We start from the raw sequence: 10,740 nt of genomic DNA, 5'->3' as shown, positions 1-10,740 counted from the left end.
AGGCGTCTGGATCTCCATATCTAATTGTTAAATTGTACCCACGCTGTATTTTATTGCCACAAAATATGTAAATCCCTGGCATGCCTCTGTTGTGGCCACCCCAGCATTCTTTGTTTATGCTAAGTTTGAATGTATTCTAGCACATAGTTTTTATCCTCCTGCTTACTTTTAGTACATCTCCAGTATAAGTAATACATTGGCATAGCTTTGCCATTTGTCAGCCAGCAGTCTGGTAACACATTTGCTCGTCAATCTAATTTTAACCTTTTCTCACACAAGCACTTGGTATTTCATGTAAATCAACCAGCCATTCTGTCTTTTACTAGGGCTGTATCTTCATAGTCTTCTAAAACCATGTGCTTTACCCAAAATAATCATTTTAACTTGTGGAAGGAAAATTAAAGCTAATATGTTACTTCTGGACTGTTAATACCAGAACACTGGGAATCTGTTTATTACCACAACAAAGATAAATGATATGTCTAGAAAAGATTTTTGATAATGGGTACGGTAATGCCTTTCAGCACTTTCCGAAATTAAAGGCCTGCCCTGAAAGGTAAGTGATATATGCATGGCTAAAAATCTCACTATAATGCATGGCTAAAAAACTTGCTACACAAATTCTAGATCTATATTCTTGTTATTTTAAGTTACAACTGGGCATAGAGGAAATACACATCTATGATGAATTCATAAATGTATTTAAAAGTAATCACATTTTGGTTTATTATAGTTCATACAACAGGGTTTTTTAAGAGATACTAATGCTGATTGCTAAAGAGGACATGTTTCATTCTGAAATATACTGAAAAGTAGATATATTAGTGAATGTCTCCTTTAGTTTCTCTTGATATTGAGTAGCAGCTTGTGCAGTTAAAATTTAAGGATCTGCTAGCATTTCCTGTCACTTTTGGCTATGAATATTCACTCTTTTCATTTACCAGTTTTAGATGTTTTGTAAGAGTTGCTATGACCTAAGCACTGTCTTTGTTTCTTTTGTATTAAACATGAAATGGTGAAGGTGATTAGTCCTTCAATGTAGGTTAAAGCACATTTTGGTATTTTCAAACATTTTACTGCATTAAGAGGTCTAAAATATATAAATGTGGTTATAAACATGTATTAGAATAATCAGAGAAGTCTGCCAAGAATCCAGACCCACACAATACATGGTTTGTAATCCTTTACAACTTCCATGTACTCTACAACTGTTAACCTATTAATCATCATGAAAATAAGAGCTTTGCTTTGACTGATCCAGATCAAATGATCCTATTAATGAAAAATATGTAAAAATTATATATTAACCCAGTGATTGAACACTTCACTCAGGTTTACAACAGAAAAGATAAAGCTACGCTCATTTACTGGTATGTTCTATCTTTAATAATCATTCATGGCATCATAGCTATTATTGCACACATGCACGGAAAGAGTAAACCCTCTCCTCAGCACACAGCTCAAGGGATCCCATTGGGACAGGCCCATGAAGGCCACAGGGCAGAAATGAAACTCCCCCATTTCCACTAGCGCAGTGAACCCTCTACTCTACCCCTATTCAGCAGTGGAAGGAGACAATGGTTGATGGTCCCATCATTCTTTCAGCCCATCCCCACTCTCCAAACCCCTCTTTCTCAACATAATTGTTGAAGGCCCCACTAAACTGTCCTCTGCAACAAGCAAGGGGTGAACCCCAAATCCTGACCTCCCACACCCCAGCTGGGTGATTACAAGTTGTTTGGGGCAGGGGTTGTCTTATTATGTGTTTGTACAATGCAGCTGTGATTCTGACTGAGGACTCTAGTCACTACTGTAAGACAAGTAATAATAATTAAATTGGTTCCACAGACTGGGTGTGTGGCAGAAATTGCCCATGACATAAAAATACGCAGACAGCAGTATGGTTCTCATGGACAGACCACTGGAGCAGGACTCAGGAGAGCTGGACTCTAATCCTGGCTCAGCCAGCTGGCCACTTGGGCAAGTCATTTCCCCTCTTGTGCCTGAAATGGGGATAATGATACTAACCTCCTTTGTAAAGCACTTTGAGAACTACTGATGGAAAGGTCTATAAGAGCTAGGTATTAATAGCAACTGAAAGTCCTTGGGTCAGTTTGACTTAGGGTCCTAAATACAGATGGAGAGGCCTAACTTTAAACACCCATAAATGTTATCTTGAATAAATACAAATTGCAAGGCTTTTGCTCCAGAAGATGTTCTAGGTAGCTTCTTGAGGGTTTTACATTTGGTTAGTTTTAGGGAATGGATTGCACTATAGGAAGTTGCTCACCAGCTCGTCCCTCAGGTTTTAGAGAAGTTCTTAAATGCAAGTCTGTTAGGCTTTTGGGCCACAATATGGTGCTGATTCTACTCTCAGCTACAGCCATGCAGGTTCATTATGGTCAAAGGGGGTGTACAGTCATGGCTGAGGGCAGAATTTGGTCCTGGTGGGTAGTGCACAGTAACAGTAGGTAACACCTTGTGACTTGTTAGATACTGTGTTTTACTAATGCTGTTCTCATAGCTGGGAGTGAAATCTCTTTCAGGACACCTTGCTTCACCATTAACTGCTTGTTCTGAACACAGGATTTGGGGTATTTTACTCAGAGAAAGCACTGAATGGCTTTATGGACTAAAGTGCATGTGTTTGTATTTAATTAACACTTTTTTCCTATGAGGGTTCCATACTTCTTTACTCCTGAGACATGAGGGGCCAAATGGAGTGGAAGTTATTGGAGTTACACAGGAATGAACTTGGCTGCAGAACTTGTGATTCAAAAGGAAATTGATTTTTGATTCACTGTTGTAAATGAAATGCTAATTTACAGTACTGAGTCCACACAACGTATTTAAATCAGTACAAACTCCAATGTACTTCAGAGGGAGGTATGCCTGTGTTACATATCTGAGGACAGAATTTCATCTTAGCCCTTTAGGACCCAGTCCTACTCCACTGAAGTCAGTGGCAAAACTATCAACTCTAGTGAAAACAAGATCAGGTCCTCAGTGTCCACTGCCCCAGTTACTCTTTGTATTCTTCCAAATATTTCTAAATGCAGCTTCAGCTGCTGCTAGGGAGTCTGTTCCCCACACTAATTGCTCCCTGGAGCTAATAACTGCATGAACTCTTAATGTCCATTCCTTTCTTAATCTTAGTCCAGCCATTCCTGCTACACTGCAGCCTCCCATATCAATGTTTGAAGCTGTCTTGCTTCATTGGGTGGATGGGGGATGTCACGTATTCAATGCTTCTTTAAAGAGGAGGGAGGTTTAGCTATTAGAGTTACAAGTAAAGGTTCATAATTTCTCATTTGTAAGACTCAGTAGAAAATAGGTGCAAAAAGTCTAAGAGCACAACACCTTATTATAACCCTGAGCTGTCTGAGTTAAGGCCCAATAGAAATTAATAGGCGTTGAGGGTTGTGACAGAGTGCTGGGAAACAGCAACTGATGCAGCACTCTGGTCACTGCCACTACAAGTAGTTGCTCTCGATTAGCCCTGATTAAGAAGAGCTGTGCCTAACATATGGATTGGGTTTGGCTGAGAAGAGCCCAAAAGGCTAATTAGCCCATTACCCAAGCGGTAGAAAAGGTACGTAAAGGAAGTACTCAGGGGAAGAGAGAGATCTGCAGGCTTGCCAGAGCTCTCTCAGGGGGACGATATCTTCTGTGTCCCTCCTCATTGGCTGAGTGAGCTAAGGGTTTTATGATCTTGTATATACAGAGCTGCGTGAGTTTATAGAAATGGTGGGGAGAACACTGTGAAGTAAACCATGAGATGTTTGACCAGAAGAAAGTCTCTGAGAGGTTTGTTGCTTGAAAAGAGACAGGAGCAGGACCCTGCCCTGTCACAAGACTGTTCTGCTCTTCTCAGGATGGATTCAGCATCTTGAAGGATGGACCATTAATACGCATCCTACCATCAAATCATCTGGTTTGGGTTTTTTTTTTTTTTAAAGATGTTTATTGTACCTGGTCGTGAAGTTGACTAGAAACACTTCAATGAAGAAAGGACAGGGAGAGTTGCACTTGAGAGATTATTAACTAATTTAAATTAGTAACAAATTAGCTGATGTCCACATTGGGCTCCAGCTACCCACCATTTGAAGTTCAATCAAGTGTCAGGTGGAATTTTCGTAAGGCAGATTGGGAAAAGTTCTGCAATGCTCTTGAACTGGTAGTGTGGTTACCATTCGATCACACTGTACCCCAGTCAATGAAGCCTATGCTGATTCCAAGGAGCCATTTACAAAGCTGCATATTCAGCTATACCACGAGGCTGTCATCAATCAATTTAATCTCTCTGCCTGAGTGCCGATTACCAAGCCTTGCTCCGGAAATTTGAATTATCTGGTGACCTAGACATTGCAGACCATCTGATGAGTCTCTGGACACCGCTTGGTGGAAGGAATTTATGGGGAAGCTTGACTTCACTTATTCCAGCCAGAAGTGGTGGAATCTGATCTATTGGCTGGGTGTTGTTCAGTGATCACCAGGCCAAAATCACCCAGTGAGGTTGCAAGCAAAGCAAAGGTTCTGCTGGAGAAATGATTAAACACAAAGTACATGATGAATGGTGTCAACTTCAACATTAGAATGTAGGCAGGAGTCAACCAAAGTTAATTACGGTCGATGAGCTAGATAAGGCCCTTAACTCCATCAAACCAGGTACAGCGGCAGGGTATGATAACATCTTGCCAGAATTCCTTAAGCACCTTGGACCAAAGGCATCACAGTGGCTCACTAATTTCTATATACGAGTCATTAATGAGAAGAAGCTGCCACGTACTTGGCGTCAAGCAAAGATTATTGCCATGCTCATGCTGGGCAAGGACCCTCACCACATGGCTTGCTGTCAGTGTGTCTTAAGGTGTCTGAGTGCTTGATCTTCCAACAAATTGCTCCGGAGTTGGACAATGTTTTGCAGGTTGAGCAGGCAGGGTTCAGGAAAGAACGTAGCACCTGTGATCAAGTCTTGGCCTTGACAACCTTTATATAAAATAGATTTTTTTGAAAACCAAAGACAGGAGCCATCTTCCTGGACTGCTGCTTATGACATGGTTTGCAGAGAGGCCTTCCGTGTAAACTCTCTCGAGTTGCCCCACTTTGGGTGAAGTAGTAGAGCTCTTCCTCCAAAATAGGCAGTTCAGAATACACATAGGCGACCATTGCAGTTCCTGGAACTGTCAGATTAACAGTCTTCTTTAAGATTCAGTTCTTTCACCAGTACTGTACAATGTGTACATCAACAACTTGCCAGCAACACTTTCCTGCAAGTTTATCTATGCCGACGACATCTGCCGCAACTATCAAGCTCAGTCCTTCTCAGAAATTGACAAGGTCCTGAATGATGATAAGAAGCTCATAGCAGACTACTGCAGACCATGTCGCCTGCAGAAGAGCTTTTCCAAGATGGTTTCTAACCTATTTCATCTGCATAATGCAAGTGCAAGCCACGAGTTAAATATTTTCTTAAACAGCCAATGCCTGCAGCACAGCACAAGCCCAGTTTACCTCAATGTGACATCAGTTTACTCGGGTTCTTCTTGAGGTTTCATAAAATATTAGGTTGTTATTCTGTCTATATATCTTCTCTTCAAACAAAGGGCAAGTCCTGCAGTCTTTATTCAGGCTAAACTCCCACTGAAGTCAACTGGAGTGTAGAGTGAGTAGGAATTGCAGGATTTATCTCCAAGAGAAGACAGCATTACACAGGCTCAAAGGTATGTTTATCTATCAGAAACTTACCTTTGTTAATAGCCATTCTTTTTTTTTTTTAAACCAGATCATAGTTATAAACCATGCTGAATACTATGCACACTGCCTTATGCTAATTGATCCCACGCAGGCTGGAACCAAGTACTGAAAACACAAGTAAGGATATGCTTCTGAAGTGAAAAAAACACCACGCACAAAAAAGGATTAGTATTTAGAGATTTGGACATAATGCTGAAGTGCGTTGGTGAGTTTGCTCTCCCATAACCCCCACAATTTAAGGCACTGAGTTCAGTGCATTGTTAACACTTGATCACTTGAATCATCAGGTGTAACCAAAGTGCTGAAATACGTCTATCTTCTCCGTTAACTTCCCTACTTTCCTTTTTATAGCCATTTACAACATCATCACTCTTGAAGTGCACCCCACCCCCCATCACAGCTATGATTCTTGTACCTGGGAGGGACTTAATATGAGTTCTCAGCCAGAGTTGTTGCTGTGGGTCATAACAAGCCCCATCTTCCCCTCAACTAAGTACCTCTATAGCACTTCCAGGCTTGCTGGCCAAGAGTGAGAAATTGAGTCAAATCATGTTTCTGTGAGATGACTATTTTCACAATGAAACACCACTATATATTTTTGTACAAGGCAGAACCAGTAACTACTTCTGCACATCCCAGTCTGAGTTCTCATCCTGTCCCAGCACTTTGCTGTGTTTTCTACCAAATTCCTAAAGGTCTCATTCCTTTTACTGTATGTTTCCTTGCTCCCAGTGCTACCTTATTATCGGGTGTCTCCCTTTCTGCTCTGTCTTTCTTTTGGGGGGTTTTCTGCCCTGAATTGTTTGAGCTTTTCCCATTACTGTCTTAAGGGGACTGTGTTAAGAGCTGATGGAAAGTATCAGACTATACACCAAGGGTAGGCAACCTATGGCACACGTGCCAAAGGCAGCACGCGAGCTGATTTTCAGTGGCACTCACACTGCCCGGGTCCTGGCCACCGGTCCAGGGGACTCTGCATTTTAATTTAATTTTAAATGAAGCTTGTTAAACATTTTAAAAACCTTATTTACTTTACATACAACAATAGTTTAGTTATATATTATAGACTTCTAGAAAGAGACCTTCTAAAAACGTTAAAATGTATTACTGGCACGCAAAACCTTAAATTAGAGTGAATAAATGAAGACTTGGCACACCACTTCTGAAAGGTTGCCGACTCCTGTATACACAATTGGTTTGTCCAGATGAATTTTCACGTGTAGTTATGTCAAATCTTTTACTTTTATAGCAGTGATTGGGTCTACAGACACACATAAATATAGACAAAGACGGAGAAAAAGGATGAATAATTATAGAATATTGCCTGAAGTATGGAAATGTTATAGAGTCTGCAAATGTTTACTATCTTTACTAGGTTTTACTGTCATGAGTAATCCATTGATTTTTAATATGACTACTCAAGGTAGTAGCATTAGAGTGAGTAATCTATAGGTGCTTTCAGGACTGTATCTTGTGATGGAGATGTTTAATGCCTCAAGAAGAACAATATTCCTTTATGACCCCAGACCACCGTCAGCAGAAATTAATTCATCCTGCTAATAGATGGGTCTAAATTATAAAGATCTATAAGGAGATGAGCAGAATACTCTTCAACTAGTACAATATCAGTTATGACTTCATGGTAAAAGAACATTCCAGGGCACTGAACACAGCAGGCTTTTTCCCATTAATTGGGTAGATTCCAGAAATCTGAAGTTTAATTATTTGCAGCCTGATTTACAGAAAATACAAAAGCAGATGCTGGTTTATTGCCTGTCTCGCCAACTGTAGTTATCCATCATGGTTAACAAAATAGCTTATTGGTAGTGTTTCAAACTCTATCTAGTAAACAGAGAAAGGGCTAAAGTGTTTAGAATTACCCTGTCTCAAATACCAGTAATCTGAGAATTAATACAGTAGAGTTGTGCAACCTGCATAATAAACTGTGCTTTAAAAGCTTGGAACTTGCTCAACATTTATTGATGTACAATTAAAGAGCCTGTTCCCTTAGAACATAGGCAAGATGTAATCAACAAGGTCATTACCAACTATAGCTAAAAATGTACATTCCAACAGAGTTTGAAAAAAGAGCTTGACAAACATGGAGATTTTAATAAGAATAAATTTACAGGGCTAGAAATTTTGTTTTCAAACTTCTCAGAGGGCATCACTTATATTAAGGGCTTGTCTACACAGTGCCGCAGTGCACCCTACAGGGGTTTAAACCATAGAGTGCTTTATCTGCCCTGTGTAGATCTTGCTGGCACAAACTAAAAGGTACCTAGTTCCCATCTTGATATAGTCCTGTCCGTGTCACACACAGGTGCTTGAACAATTTGTATAGTGGGGTTGCTGAGAGCTACTGAACCAAACTGTAAAGTCTATATCATGGAAACCACTTCAAGCCAGGGGGTGCGGCAGCACCCCTAGTTCCAGCACCTATGGTTTCACACGGACTACATTAATGCACACTAGATAGCGCCCACCTCTGTAGAGCACGCTGCAGCTCTGTGTAGAAAAGCCATGAGACTCCAACACTGTGATATCTTAGCATGGACTGCAATTGAAGGCTCCATTGATCACACCAAATAAGAGAAATAAAACTACTGAAAAGGAAGCATCCAGAAGTGTCCTTTTACCCAAGATCCCTTCAGAGTACTTTACTTGTTTAATTTTCTGGAGCCTGGAAAACCATTCATGGATCCCTCCTCAAAGAAAGAGGGTGGAGAGGTCAGTTGGCCTGACTACACAGGAATTCAGTTCATCTCCTATTTTGTTGTCCAATGTGATATTCATTGGGAGTGAACTAAGCAATTCAGTTTAGTACGAAGTTTAATTTGACCTCACAGGATTCAATACTGAAAAGTTATTTTGGAATTTTATTTTTTTAGCATTAGCATTGAAATAGAAGAAAAAGAGGACCAAGATACATGAATGCCCTCCTCTCAACTGCAAGAAAACCAATCACATGGGACAAGCATACGTGACCCTAACATATGATGCCTGCTCAGTTCAGAGGAAGGTAAAAATATGCAATGCAAACATGTGGTAGTGGAAAATTTCTTCCTGATCTCAACACTGGTGTTAAATTTAATCCTACTGTGAGAGGGAATACCTGTAGCTTAAGTATTGTGCGCTATGAGTGTCTGTTATTTTTAATGAAAGCTGAGATTGTCATGCAATCTCTTGATTCCATCAGCTGAGGCTCTAAGAAAAATACCAAATACCACAGTACTCTGGACAAAAATCATGATAGTTGGCAACATTAAAAATTGGCCTAAATGCCTCTTTCATCATAGCTAAAAGCAATCTGTACCTTTAATCAATTAAATAGCTCTTCTCTAAACTGAATATGCACATCCCTGCAAAAGAAAATTGGTTGTGATAATCCAGTTGAATATAATTATGGTATAATTTTTCTTTGTGTTGATGAAGCATACGGTCGGATTATTTTGGTCTTCCTTCTTGTAAGTGAACAGAGATTCCCTTCTCGTGAGTGATGAACTTATGGATATAGGTTCTTATTTTGTATTCCTTATCTTTGTTCCTTACACAGCAACACACAGATCCAAAATGGGTCTTTATATTTTCTCACTTTAAAAATCCACTATCCATTTCACTCCCCTGCTGTGTTAAATGTCTCTTTAAAAAGACCCCAGAAACAAACCAACAGTCACTCAATATGATGATATTCAATTATGGTGTCATATGCACATTTTTGACACACCCTTTTACATCCCTACCTTGGCCTTTTAACAAACCAGTTGAAAAGTTTCCAGTATTTAGGAGCTGGTGCTTGTGCATTTTCCCGACATCCACAGGTAGGAAAGATGTAATCTGAAGCTAGATCTAAAAAATCTTGAATCCTTCAGGGTTCTTTATGGGCAAAGCAAGTAAACGAAATGAGCTATAAAAAGTATTGGTTGTCAAAATTCAGATGTGAAACAAATATTTGATGCTACTTTATTATGGTACATCATTATATTCCTTGTAGGTAATAGATACACACATGTGTGAGTGGGAATTCTATACAAATAAATTACATTAAAAGAATATTATGGTTGCAAAGCCAAGCACTCAGCAGTTAGAAAGTGCCAGAATTAAGGTTGGCTGTGCAATCTTAATTGTGCTTCCTTGGTCATATGGATTAATTTCATGATCTTGTACTATTTTTTCCCCACAGGACTCTTGTCTCATTCAATTGAGCACTTTAGATATCCGTAACTGGTATATGGTCCTTAAGAGACCATCCTCAGCTGGTGCAAGTCCCACGGACTTGATTGGGAGATGTGGTGCTCAGCATGTCTGAAAATCTGGCCCCTTATTAAGGTGCCTAACAATAGATATAGTTGCCTAACTTCAAGGACCAAACAAATTTTGTCCCAATAGAAAAATAATCATCCATCCCCCAAAAGCCATGATGGTATCTTGATTGAAATAAGAATGGCCTTATAATCATTGAAATGCATATGTCTACATATTTAAATCATGATCTAATGTCTGCACCCTTTGTATACCAGCCCAGGTAAAACGATATTTGTCTCATATGGACACTGATTCATTTGTCTAATCCTCTTTTTGTAGAATAAACAAAAGCAATGCTTAGTATTGCTATTTGTCCACATTAGTTATTCAGACTTTTTATGTCATGTTACATTTATTTCTGGATGACTGCTCCTTTTAGAATAAACATTGTGATAAGTATGAGTGATTCATCCGCTACACTGAAATTTTAAATTAAGGAACATGATAATCTAAGAAGCACTTCAATATGCTCATCCAGATTCATGGTGTCTTTTACAATGTACGTGCAGCTCATCAATCTGGCAGACTCCATCAGCTCACTGAAACTTGCAATGAAAGGAAACTGATGGAGTGTCCCTCTACCAAGGTTCTGGGTACAAGAAAGTGCCCATTGATTGTTAAAAAATGTAAGAGTGACTGGATTTTGGGCATCTCTGCTCAGATGAATGTCCTGTGATT

At 39.7% G+C, this 10,740-nt stretch overlaps 1 protein-coding gene across 1 annotated transcript in view; it reads left to right on the top strand.

Annotated features, from left to right (window-relative positions):
• Nucleotides 1-410: 410 nt before the first annotated feature.
• Nucleotides 411-10,740, top strand: part of ITGB6 (integrin subunit beta 6) — a 75,878-nt gene continuing 65,548 nt past the window's right edge. Inside the window, exons 1-2 of the mRNA XM_024202941.3 lie at nt 411-556; nt 8,649-8,779. The gene's annotated coding sequence lies outside the window, so the exon portion shown is untranslated. The remainder of the gene's footprint in view (nt 557-8,648; nt 8,780-10,740) is intronic.

Source organism: Terrapene carolina, unplaced genomic scaffold (assembly GCF_002925995.2).
Source record: "Terrapene carolina triunguis isolate 2854851 unplaced genomic scaffold, T_m_triunguis-2.0 Scaffold62, whole genome shotgun sequence".
NCBI lineage: Eukaryota > Metazoa > Chordata > Testudines > Emydidae > Terrapene > Terrapene triunguis.
Note: the sequence above shows the minus strand (reverse complement) of the source record. Positions and strands in the feature narration are given on the sequence as shown.